The sequence below is a fragment of the Podarcis cretensis genome (genome assembly GCF_951804945.1).
Source record: "Podarcis cretensis genome assembly, chromosome: 6".
NCBI classification, from domain to species: domain Eukaryota; kingdom Metazoa; phylum Chordata; class Lepidosauria; order Squamata; family Lacertidae; genus Podarcis; species Podarcis cretensis.
Genome location: NC_137175.1, coordinates 87,511,498 through 87,524,910, shown reverse-complemented (window position 1 = coordinate 87,524,910; position 13,413 = coordinate 87,511,498). Strand labels below are relative to the sequence as shown.

Sequence of the window (13,413 nt, the reverse complement as noted above, 5' to 3'; positions counted from 1 at the left end):
AGGGCGTTCCACAGGGCAGGTGCCATTACCGAGAAGGCCCTCTGCCTGGTTCCCTGTAACCTCACTTCTCACAGTGAGGGAACCGCCAGAAGGCCCTCAGCGCTGGACCTCAGTGTCCTGGCTGGATGATGGGGGTGGAGACGCTCCTTCAGGTATACAGGACCGAGGCTGTTCAGGGCTTTAAAGGTCAGTGCCAAAACTTTGAATTGTGGTTGGAAACGTCCTGGGAGCCAATGAAGATCTTTCAGGACTGGTGTTATGTGGTCTCAGTGGCCACTCCCAGTCACCAGTCCAGCTGCCGCATTCTGGATTAATTGCAGTTTCCGAGTCACCTTCAAAGGTAGCCCCACATAGAGCGCATTGCAGTAGTCCAAGCGGGAGATAACCTCTTTCTCCTTTTCCTGCCAAGAGCTGCTTCCTCCTATGTTTCTGCATGAGTCTTTGATATTGGACAATTGAAAAGAGCCAAATACAGAGCAGCGACTCATTGCTACTGTTTCCCCAAGTGCAGTAATGGGTGTTTATCTACAGGAATGAATGGCAACTGCTTTACTGAAGTGAAGGCAAGGGGTTAACCAGGGGCACAACTGGGTAGAGCTAAACCTTTTCCGTACTGCTATTAGCACCAGAGATTGAGAATCATTCCTGCCCCTAGCTGCATCCATGGTTCTGTTCCTTAGTCATACTAAAGCATGACATTGCTCAGAACTGATATAGCTAGATAAACCATAATGTGCTCCTCCTGCAGATAGACTAGAAACATGCAACTGCTGTAATTTTGCATGCCACAAAAAAATTTCCCCAGTTTCCCAGAGGTTTCATTACCCTACTTCAAAAAGAGGAAAGGAAAAAAGATAAAGAATTTTGAGATGGCAGAAATAATTGGTAAAGTCAGTTTTAAGTATGATTCTCCTTTTATATTAGTTACATAGGTATTTTATGTGAAATGGTTTTAACTGATTGCGTTATTATATTTTGTTGTGTTTTATTTTGCTGTAAACCACTGTTATTTGGCTAGTGTGGAAAAGGGTGGTATAAGTATATTAAGAGGTAGACAAATGCAGAACAGATAAAAGAGAGGGATTCTTAGTCCTCCCCACCCTAATTTTCCATCTAGAGCTGACAAAACTAATGCTTCCTTTACACACACAAACACTTCCTTCAAAAGGATGTTACTGGATGCTTCTAGTGACTAGTCGGATCAACTGAATATAATCATCTGATTGAAGACTGATCCAAATGGAAACCGCTTCCTAAATAATTAAGTCTACCCTGAATTCAGTGATGGGGAAAGTCAGTCTAATGAAAATTAACTTGAAGGGATGCTTGTTCACATCAGGGCTCAAAGGAGAGCAGGGCAGAAATTGGCGACTTTTCGACTAACATGTGCCTAGGTTTGCTTTTTTGTTGAACCAACTCTGCCTTCTGCAGCGAGAGAGCTTCACTGTCCTCATATGCTTGTTTGTGCATCTCCAATTTTAGATTTCTTTACTTGGAGCTCTGGCATTTCATCAGTGAACACCCGGAGCACGAAACACTGTTTTACTAAGCATATGCTGGAGTGGTAATAAAAGACTACAGGAAATTAGAATCTCTTTTTTCCCAAGCTACATTAAGATTCTCAGATAAAATTGTTCAGGTTCCCTACTTGGTCTATGAAATTATAATAGCTACGCAACTCAGCTAGCAACTGAGCATAAGATGACTGTCCCTTCACTAAATGTATATTGGTGCAATTTACACATATTGTATTCTCAAGGCAAGGCATTTTCCTGGCATATTATGCTCCAGGGACCATTTTTCTCCCATATTAAGAATGTGCTGGACGTGGTGCATCTGATACCTTTCCTGAACTCAGATTATTCTCTGGAAATCATACCAGAGTGTACTCTGCCCACAAGATTTCTATTTCAGTTTTATTGTTCAGTCCATTATGGCTTATTTTAGAAGAGCACCCATTTGTCACACTGTGAAGAATGGGTGCAATAAATTCTATTAAATCACAGGAGATTCTTCCAAACAATATATCAGGACATCTTCTCTCAAAACTTGTGAACTGCTCTGCTTTCTCTGGATCTCCAAAGGCTCACTTATTGCAAAGGGATCACAGAACTAAATGGCTGGGGGGTGGGGTAGGGCTTACTAGAAGTCCTCAAAAACAGTCTACATCAGGATGCAACAGACTTGCTCAAACACACTTGCCATAGATCTGTCCACATAATCTAGAATAAAATGCACCCCAAGCAGCGAGCAGCTGAGAATGTTGTATACACAGCAGATCATCGCATGCAATATACAGCCATATCCCATTCATGTTTACGCAGAAGAAAGTCTCAATGAGCTCAGTGGGAATTATTCCAAACTAGGTGTGCATCATAGGGACTCGGGTGGTGCTGTGGGTTAAACCACAGAGCCTGGGGCTGGCCGATCAGAAGGTTGGCGGTTCAAATCCCCGCAATGGGTTGAGCTCCCGTTGCTCGGTCCCTGCTCCTGCCAACCTAGCAGTTCAAAAGCACATCAAAGTGCAAGTAGATAAATAGGTACCGCTCCGGCGGGAAGGTAAACGGCATTTCCGTGTGCTGCTCTGGTTCACCAGAAGCAGCTTAGTCATACTGGCCACATAACCCAGAAACTACGCTGGCTCCCTCGGCCAGTAAAGCGAGATGAGCGCTGCAACCCCAGAGTTGGCCACGACTGGACCTAATGGTCAGGGGTCCCTTTACCTTTACTAGGTGTGCATCATAAACCAAGCCACAAAAATCAACAACCAAGCCATCTGGGTTGCTTGCAAATATAAGCAGGGGGAAACTATCTTTTGCAAATGAGTGCCCTTAATACTCAAAGAGCATAATAGGCCTTTGGTGCATAGAATAAAACAGAACATAAGACACAGCATTTTACCAAGTCAGTATTGTCGAAACTCACCAGCAGCTACTTTCCAGAGTTTCAGGCAGACGTCTCTCCCAGCTTGAACCAAGGACCTTCTGCATGCAGAAAGCATTTGCTCCACCTCTAAGCAATGGTCCTTCACTTTCCTTTTGGGTTTACTAAAAAGGAAGTTACTGGGATGCAAGGAAAACATGCTGACTAAGAGAGGAAGCTATCACCTGGAAAGAATCCCATTCTAAGTCTGAGAGAACAATAGACTGAGAGAACAATAGGCTTGCCTTTCTCCCCACCCCCCACCCAGTGCCGGATTTATGTATAATCTAAACAAGCTATAGCTTAGGGCCCCACTCTCTTGGGGGCCCCAAAAAAATTTAAAGGGAAAAAAGACTGGATGCACATTTCCAAAATATAAGATAAAAACAAATAAAATAAAACCTACATACAGCTACTGAGTTTTATGTTGTGTAGGCTCCTATGATGTAAGTAATGCCCCCCCCCCGCTAGCTTGCACCCTAAAATATCACTGGTTTGCTCATTTCTATATATAGGGTGCCTACATTCTGCATGTGCAAATGTCTTTAGATACCTATTAGGTCCATAAATTACCATATAGCATATATTCAACACAAAAAACAGCGACAATTTGATGTTGACAAAGGACAGCTGGGCATATAAATGGCCCCATTAACTTCAGTAGCTTAGGACCTCATCAAACCTAAATCCCGCCCTGTTGTAACAAAGAGATAATAAATACCAGCCTGCCTCACCCAAGTCATGTTCCATTGGGGCCCTGAGAGTTGAAGGCAATATTTTTTCTTGATGTGCTGCTGTTTGAAGGTAATAATGTCGGTGATGGAGGAAAAAAACCTTGCTAGCCCCACAGCATGGCCTCAACTGGAAGCATCATGTGAAATGCTACACAACCAAGGAACATTCTGCACCCACACACTTCCACACACACACCAAGTAGGAAAAGAAGCAGGAATGCAGGTGGGAACAATCGAAGACATCTGCAATGATTGATAGGTTAAAAAACAAACAATTCCCTTCCTACTCACGACTGGCAACCCAACAGGGATTCTTTTTGAGGAAACCCAATTCTCCTTACATTGAGCTGAGGTGCAACTGAAGCCCCACCAACCTGTGCCATTAAGACAGAAACATAGAACAAAGCAGTGACCACAGTGTCCACATCAATAATGAAGAGAATTCTCGATTTGTGTCTTTCAGCTCTCAGAAAGCTTGGGAGGGTCAGACACGGACTGTACCCTCTGAAAGATGCTTAGGGGTGTAGTTTGCAAAGCCCACCATATACAAAGGGCAGGGTTCAGACCACATCTGATTATTCTCAGAGAGCATCATTTTTACTCACCGAGTGACTGAATCAAGTGGTGCTAAGTATTAGGTATGCATGCTAAAAGATAATTTTATAGAAGCGAAGAGAAATTTAAGATGTCCGTTTTTCACTGAGAATACTGCAATTGTTACTATGACATACAGAAACAAAATAAAAATGAGAAGGCCTTCAAGTTTTAGTTGTAAAAAGAATTTAATGTATCAAAAAATAAGGCAGTGGACCTTCCTGACTCCACCTCCCATTTAAACCCCCCCCCCAAATGAAATCTGAAATTATGTTGCCCGTAGTCTGCCTCTTATGAACTTTACACAGCCAACTAAAAATTCTAAAGTCCCCCATATTTAACCCTCCCTCCCCCAAATAAGCCACAATGGGTTTTGCTTCCATAACTCTAGCATGATTTGGCTTGTGATTCTAGCTACAGCAGAGCAAATCCCACACACCCTCCAGCGGAGTTCTTGTCTGGGTAAACATACACAGAACTGGGCTGCATGGCATTTTATAGAAATCCAACACAATCACTTTCTCCTCCAGACTGGAAGTCATTCCTATGCATGTGTACTCAAAAATAAGTCTTAGTAGGTTCAGTTGGGTTTCCACCCTGTGCTAAATGGTATTGACTTGCTGAGGTCTTTAGCTCATTTTTTGTTTGTTTTGCTTTTACACACACACACACACACACACACACACACACACACCCTTCCTAAAGGCTCATCTTGTCTCTCTCATATGTAGAGAAAGAAAGAAAGAAAGAAAGAAAGAAAGAAAGAAAGAAAGAAAGAAAGAAAGTTCTGCTTAATGCTTAAGCCTCATAATTGAAAGAGCCCATTTGATTATATTGCAAAATGGTCACCCAATGAAGGGAGTTTCATTTTATGGTGCAGTCAACTGAAAATAAAAAGAAATGTCTTGAGATAGCTCTGTGATGGAGTCACTCACCAAAGGATGCAATTTAACACTTAATGGCATTTGCACAGGAAAGGCAGCAAAAGGCTATTGCCTAGGCTGCTCATCTCACCTATTTAAAAGCCCATCAGTCTGTGACTGTTGCAAAACAAACCTACAAAAACCATGGTCAGTGTCTCTTCTTCTGGTGCACCTTCTGCTCTACCTTCTCCTTTTTGTCCATATTCCACCCAGTTTCCCATCCCTCTTGCCCTTGAAGCAAACACAAGATGAGAAATGTCTCCTACCAAATTAGCCTTCGGGAAACCTCTTCCTTTAACAAACTTGCATAAAGGACTCCTAGCCACAGAAAGCACCTTGGCAGGAAAGTATATGAAGATAAGCAAGCCCTTGGGCTTCTCTGCATAAATTAGAAAACTTGGGCAGTGCGATTCTCAAGTAGGAAAAGTGACAAAACACCAGCACAGCCCATTCGGTGTCCCCCTGATGGGAGCAGAAGCTTAGTGCTGGAGTCAGCAGTGGACTCAAACCATCTGAGATTTCTGGAGTCTGCTACCATCTGGCTGCAAAAGTGAGACACGCCTCAGTGAGAATTCCCTAATACCTGTTGTGGTGGGAAGAAACAATGCTCCAGACTTCTCTCTCTCTCTCTCTCTCTCTCTCTCTCTCTCTCTCACACACACACACACACACACACACTACCAGAAAGAGAGACTTGCAGTGTCTATTTAAAGAACATTTGGGGACGCTGTGTGCTCCCTATTCTTGACCCTATTCTTTGACATTTACAAAACTGTGGTCTTTCAATTATACTATCTCAACAGTCCCGTGTTATTATTCCAATTTGTGTTGAGATGTTGGGGAAAGAAGGAAGGAAGGAAGGAAGGAAGGAAGGAAGGAAGGAAGGAAGGAAGGAAGTCTGGTTAATGCTTATGCCTCATAATTCCAATACAGGAATCTCAGCTAAAGCATCCATAACAGATGGCCATCCAAGGAAGGAGAATTCACAAGCTCCCGTGGAAGAACGTTCCACCGTCAAACAGCTCCTACTGTCAAAATTTTTTCCTGATGTTAAGTCAGAATCTCCTTTCATGGGGTAGAACAGGGAAGCATTGGGGGGACCTGGTTCAGCCTCTGCATATTTTCCAATTTGGGGTCTTCTTGGGCATGAAGAGGCCAGCAGAGAGCTACTACACATAAGAGATTTCATATCACCTCAGATTCAGTGCTTACAGTTCATGCATTCATATGCCGAGGGCACCATGTGAGCAGCCCCCAAGGGAAACTGGGTGAGGCAGATACCAAATTAATGGTGTTGGAACTTCAGGGAAGGGATTTACTGAACTCCTTGTTCCTCTGCCTGTGTATTCCTGTCCTGTGTAACTTCTATTAGAGCATGAATGCAGAGGATAAGGTAAAGGGACCCCCTGACCATTAGGTCCAGTCGCGGACGACTCTGGGGTTGCGGCGCTCATCTTGCTTTATTGGCCGAGGTAGCTGGCGTACAGCTTCCGGGTCATGTGGCCAGCATGACTAAGCCACTTCTGGCAAGCCAGAGCAGCACACGGAAATGCTGTTTACCTTGGTTGTTGATTTTTGTGGCTTGGTTTATGATGCACACCTAGTAAAGGTAAAGGGACCCCTGACCATTAGGTCCAGTCGTGGCCAACTCTGGGGTTGCAGCGCTCATCTCGCTTTACTGGCCAAGGGAGCCAGTGTAGTTTCTGGGTTATGTGGCCAGTATGACTAAGCTGCTTCTGGTGAACCAGAGCAGCACCCGGAAATGCCGTTTACCTTCCCGCCGGAGCGGTACCTATTTATCTACTTGCACTTTGATGTGCTTTTGAACTGCTAGGTTGGCAGGAGCAGGGACCGAGCAACGGGAGCTCACCCCGTCATGGAGATTCGAACTGTCGACCTTCTGATCAGCAAGCCCTAGGCTCTGTGGTTTAACCCACAGCAGCACCCTGTATGTGACAATTGAGAAAGGACCACCAAAGCAACATTTCACCGAATTAAACCATTGGTCCACCCAACTCAGGATTTTCTTCACTGTCTGACAACTTCAGGGTTACCCAGCTCTTATATGGATGGAACCTGGGACCTTTTGCATGGAAAGCAGAGGTTCTACCCCTGAGCTACAGTCCTCATTGCATACCCAGTATGCATGAAACCACATGGTAAAGTGGTCAGCCTCCAGTGTCCTACCATATGGCTGATGATTTGGTGCAGATGTCCTTGATGCCTGGCAAAGCATTGCAGGACCAACAATAGACAACGTGCTATAGATGCATCTCACTTTGTTCTAAAGAGGTGTCAGGATTCACATACACGTAGGTGGGCATGGGACACCATGCGCAAAACCATCCACATCCAAATCTTCTCACATTCCTACTCAATCCATCCTGGCCTTTCCTTTTGGCCGTAGTCAGTTCCTCGTGCACTCTGCAATTCCCCGAAACTAGGAAATGAACAGAACCACGGCTGCCATACCTTGCGATAAAAGGGAAAAGTCACCATATTCTGAGCTGCATTTTAATGAAGGCTGGCAGCGCAAGCAGGAGGAAAGCCATACAAGAAACATTCACCCTCTTGTACTTTGCATACTGATCTGTGCAACCCTGCCTAGTCTCCCTGTCGAGCCCATACTGAAAACTTGCACGGAAGTCATCAAAGCTAGGACTGGAACAGAGGTGATCATCATAATCTTGGTCCATTAAAAAAAGGGGGGGGGAGAAGAGAGACTACATCCGTTTTGCTGTCTGGAGATCATGCCCCTTAAGGGAGAATTATTCCTCCAACCCCACAATATTATTGAGCTGTGCCACCTCTTTAAAAATCAAATCACACAAGCAAAAAATGTCACAGGCTGCTGAATGAGCCTTTAGGATTTGATCTCTCTCTCCCCCCCCCCGCCCATTCCCCACATCTTTCCTGATTGGTGTGGCATTCCTAGCAGTGCCTCCCCACCCCCGGTAAATAGTATTGAACAAGAAACAACACATTAAGGCTGATGGAGATTTTCGCCCGTGAAGCATGCCGCTTGCTCGCTCGCTGCCTGCAAATGCCCATTAAGACACCATTAATTGCATTGATTTATTTGCAAGCCATGCGCAGAAGGATGTTTGCTCGCCTCGCCTCCCCTGCAAAGCCTGGTAGCCTCCGCTGCCCACCCCCGCAGTTTTACACCCAAACTCGACCCCCTGTTGCCATCTCTCGTCACTGTCACCAAGTTCTTTTCACTGACACTGGGAGCACCTCAGCACCCACCTTCTCTCTCCTTCACCCTCCTTGCACCAAATTGCACCCCCCCCCATTCCCCACGATGACTCCAAACCCAGTGGTACAGTTCACCTTCGGGTAGCCTGTTAGGAGAGTCAGACGAAGCGGAATCCCTTACCTATAGCTGGCTCGCCCGAGTCTGGCGTCCTCTGAAGCGCATCTATCTGATGATGCTCAAAGTTTCCGGATCCCCATGAGTTGAGCTAGCTCGGCTGCAGCTGCTGCGAGCTCGGCTGCAGCTCCGCGGAAGTGCAATGGACTAGCTCTGCTTGGGGATCGGGCTAATTGCACAAGTTCTGTCGGAAGAGGGTGGAAGGGGAAGGCCAGAGTTGGCAAGGAGGCAGAGAAAAAAAGAGAGAGGGATCTTCTTCTCTTGGTGAGGCTGGAGACTCTGCTGCAAAAACCACGCACCGCCCGCCTGAGCAAGGTGACTTGTCTTCCCTCGCTCCAGCTGGTGGCAGAACAGCTGGGAAGGACACGCGGAAAGGGGTGGGCGGAAGGGAGGGGGGCTTTACTCCGGTTTAATTAAACCGGAGCAACTCCTGCCAACCGGATCTTCTCTTCCAGACCAGAGGGGGAAACGTCCACGCTTTATAACCACCCCACGTTAAGTGTCCTTAGGTCCCTTCACTCCACAGATGGATTAAAGTGGAATAATTCATCCACGCGGATCGCTGTCCTAAAGAAGATTAGCTTTGGTCTGTCTGGTCCAATAGTCTGTTCCCAGTCGTGGGTCAGAGAAGTGTCGTAGGAGACTGACAGGAAGGAGGGCATGATGAGGGCAATGGCTTTCGTTTTATCCCAAGGATCTGATCATCAAAGGTGGTTCTGGAATTCCGACGAGGAACCCCTAAATTCCAGGACACAGGTGAGGCTAACCTGCGGCCCTGAGGATGTATTGAACTCAACCTCCCCAGGCCACCCCACCGCTCAAGCCAGTGTGGCTAATGGCCAGAGGTGATGGGATCTGGAGTCCAGCAACATCTGGAAGGTCCAAAGGTTCCACACAAGTCTCTGCTGGAGAACAGCTACTCCAAGCGTTAAGTGTCCCGATGACAAGTAGTAGTTCTGAGGGTTAGACTAATGAGCAAGCGCGTCCACCTGTAGTGATCGTGAGAGTGCATCTTAACGACCACCACGGCCTGCCGCAGAACGGGGGGGGGGGGACACACACACGCCACTCACTGGGAGGGACATGTGCCCCCTTTGCTCTCCCTAATGGTCGCTTGCGAGTACAGAACTGGCAGGAATGATAATGTATTTATAGACTGATTTCGAGAGTCTTCATGCTTTTTTATATACAGTACTGTACTAAAGAAAAGGTAAAGGTAAAGGACCCCTGACAATTATTCACAAAAACAGGAACAGCAAGAACCCCGCAAGATGGGCCAGCATTAGATAGATGAGGGGCCGAAAGCTTGCCTAAGGGCCCACATGGCAGATTGGACTTAAGGTGTGCACTTAAAATATTCCAAAATACACGCTTTTCGGGGAGTGAGAGTTGTCTGCAGCTGCTCCCTGCTGGATGGACCCCAAATGACAAACCCAAGTCTGCTGCCAGGTTATGTGTGTAAAGCATCCTTGGCCTGTGTCGGCTGCCCTAGCCCCGAAATTTACCCGACACTGGTGTGTATATATTGTATATAGCCCAGCGCATATTAATGCAATGAAGTGTGTGTGAGAGAGAGAGACAGACAGGCAGACAACAGGAAAAGTTACGCTCATCTGTCTTCTCCGGCCCCTGCAGTTCCTCGCGCAGTTTATTTTTTTGCAAATAAACTCTACACAAATAATAACGCAGAAGAGGTAAGCAAGATAGAGAGAGAGACTTGCAAGAAGATGTGAGCTCCGGAAGAGAGATCCCCGACCAGACAACCGGACTTCTTCAGCGTTTTGGAGCCCTAGCTTAGTGAAACAGCATCTGCCTTGCATGCCCAGGGTGAAATGCAGCAACGGTCTGATTCCCTATCGGGAAGCTGTTGGGGGGCCGGGAAGGGGCGGGCGGGGGCCGATTCGGAACCCAAATGCGACTCACGATTTCTCAATTCCAAAAACACCACCTTGAAAGGTCCCTTAAGGAAGCCCACCTCCTAGTCGAATCTGGTGGGGAATCTTCCCCCTTTCTTGGACTGAGGGACTGGTTGAGCCCAGCCCTCTCCCCCAAATACTTCTTTAAGACCCCTCCCAGAAAATCTGGAAGAGGACAGAGTCTCCCACAAAGACCAAGTGGCGCCAGAGAGACACCCCAACGCGAAAGCTGTGAAATATGGGTGAGATCTTCTTCTTCTCTCCCATCAACCCTCCAAATAGGATGCCCACCAAGGGCAACGATGCCACCCCTCTCTGGATCTTCCACCGCAAGCCCTCGACAAGTTAGCCCCTAGAAACCCAGGTGTTTGGCATGGCACAAACCAATAGTGCGAATGACACACCGAGCTAGGGGTGCCTTTGGGGGAGATGTGAGAGTCCCATGTGTCTCAAGTGAGCGAGTCTAGGCGCGATCAGAACCCGGAGCTTACAAGCAAGGATCTGGTGTGTGCGCCTGTCATCTGCGGCACCAGAGAAAACCAAGAGAACACCCGCTCCCCATCCGTTTCAGCCTCCCAACATAATTTTCTTTCAGAAATGTAACATGTGGGGTGCAATTTGCCTCGCCTAGAAATGCACCCCCCAACACACAGTGCACCCCCTAACTCGTCATTTTCTCTCTGCTGTGTCTGCGTGAGGGATAGGGTTAATAGAGGAACGGAATATCCATAGCATCAACAGGGGTTAAAAGCAGCAGAGCGACAGATTTGTTTAAGCTTCCCCTCTCTCTCCCCCCACCAATAATAAAATAAATTTAAAAAGTCACAGAGACAATAGCTCATCAAACTGGCGATCGCTAAACATTGTGGGGAGGAATTGATGGAGGCTTCCTTAAATCTGGCGTGCGTAAAAGGCGAGGCACTCACCGGGTGGAATTTCAGGAGGCGAGGTGTCTGGGCAGCAAGCGGTTCCACGAGGCGAGCGCGCATCCCATGGTAGTTCCAGAGGTTTGGATGCGCTTCAGAACGGCGGTGATGGACAGCGATGGGCGGCGTGGCGTGGGGGTGTCCACAGCGGGACGGTGGCATCCGCCAGAGCTTCCTTAGCGGCGCTGAGAGAGAGGGAGAGCCAAGTAACAACGAACCACCGGGCAAGCGGTGTGCCGGACGGACGCGTGTGTGCGTGCCACAGAGCCCAGGAAACAATGAATGGATGTGAAAATAAAAAATAAAGGGAGACTGGACAAATGCAAAGGAAGAGTTGTGGGGAGGCAGGCGGGCGGGCGCTCAGAGTCAGAGAAGCGGAGATTTTAAAGCTGATCCTTTAAGGCAAAAAGTAGGTGGACGAGATTATATTCATCCAAAGAAACGGAGACGAAGAGAGGCTGGCTCTGTGCGTAAAAACCACAGCAACCCAAGACCGAGTGAGCCAGGTGGTGCTGGAGAAGAAGCGAGGCGCAGAGAGAACTACAGGAGGAGGCTGGTCTCATCCTGATAGATATAGCGGCGGAGCTGATTTAGGGAGCTGGAGGGGAGGATCTAATGCGATTCGGGAGGAGGAGGAGGAGGGGGGAGATCGGGTGGGCAGGAAGAAAAGACGCTCTCTCCCCCTCGCTTTTGAAGGGCTTGGCACATCAGCCCCGCCACCTTCTTCCCAGGTTGCTAAAGAAACTCTTTCCACAGACTCAGTGCAAATCTGTGCCCTTCCCTTCGGTTATATATAGCAACCGTGCAAGGCTACTTCTCTCAATAATTTTGCCCTAACAATCGCAAAACGCCGGGAGGGAAACTCCCGTGAAACCAACCGGGAAAGGCATTGAGGAAACCAGCCAGCTGCCCGATCTTTCCGGGTTTGTTTTAATTTTGCAAAGAGCTGGAGGAGGGATGCTAAAGAGACGGCTGGGGAAGGGAGGCAGTAGTTCTCTGAGCCAACGCGTATAACCCAGTTTGCAAGACTCGCCGTGGGGATGTTATAATGGCACAGGCTCGAACCTAAAGAGGGTTCAGAGGATGACCCTGGGTTTGCCTCTGTGGGACGGGAGAAGCTGGTATCGCCTCCCTCTGGCTCGGTGATCTTCCAAACCAGAGGGCGGGGAGATCAGCTTCTCTCGCTCCAGCCAGTCTCTCCACACGCACGTGATGTCTCGGCTCAGAAATCCAGGGTGCGTGCGCGCGTGCATTTTTGCTACGCGCGAATTTGAGCAACATGCATGAAACTGACCAGAGGGATCGCTCGCTTTCTCTTTCGCAGCGAAGAGTCTACGCTTGTCTCGGTGCTAGTCTCCCTCTCTCAACCCCGCCTGGCTGTCTAATGTCGAAGAAGGGAGGGGGGCATCTCTCCTTTGATTTCTTGCACCCCCACTGCACGCATGTTGACTCCCAGAGATTTCAGCGAGATTGACTCCAGAATAGTTTCAGAAACACTTGAGGGGGAGTCGTTGGGTGGAAGAGAGAAGGTGCAAGCAGCTTACCCCAGCAAGGCAACCAGAAAAGAAAAGTAATCCTGATAAATGATCTAATTTTCTAATGCTAAGAGAAAACGGACCGTCTATTAATCTACTTGCCCTTCGCCATAAGCACAAGACAGTGCTTGAGTCACTGGGACACCCCGCAAACAAACAAAACAAAAGACACCCCCCCCCATCATCCTTACCTAGTTTAGCTTGAATATTAAGGGATGTGGGAAATAATACTTAGTGCAGAGCTCTCTCATTTTCCACCTGTTCTCATATTAGTGTTGAACGGAGCCAAGCGGTGACACCGGATTGCTCTTTTGCATTGCTAAGGAAGCCACCGCTTTAGAAACCTCCAGTCTGATAGTTTTACAGCCTGACACCGGCTTCCCCGAGGCTTCTCACAGTGGAAGGGTAATTTGCACTTAACAGTGTCAACCGCTGCCTCGCAGAGTGCTTTTCTCTTCAGGTATTTGCCTTCTGCTCTAACGTGGTGCCC

The 13,413-nt window shown here is 47.6% G+C and overlaps 1 protein-coding gene across 2 annotated transcripts in view; it reads right to left on the bottom strand.

The window, feature by feature from the left end:
* Nucleotides 1-12,515, bottom strand: part of BRINP3 (BMP/retinoic acid inducible neural specific 3) — a 278,609-nt gene extending 266,094 nt beyond the window's left edge. The window contains exon 1 of one of the 2 annotated variants that reach the window (XM_079981344.1): nt 11,389-12,515. The gene's annotated coding sequence lies outside the window, so the exon portion shown is untranslated. Of the gene's footprint in view, nt 1-8,552; nt 9,274-11,388 lie in introns of those variants that run through there. The other variant, XM_079981345.1, reaches the window with a different exon arrangement.
* Between the last annotated feature and the right edge of the window lie 898 nt (nt 12,516-13,413).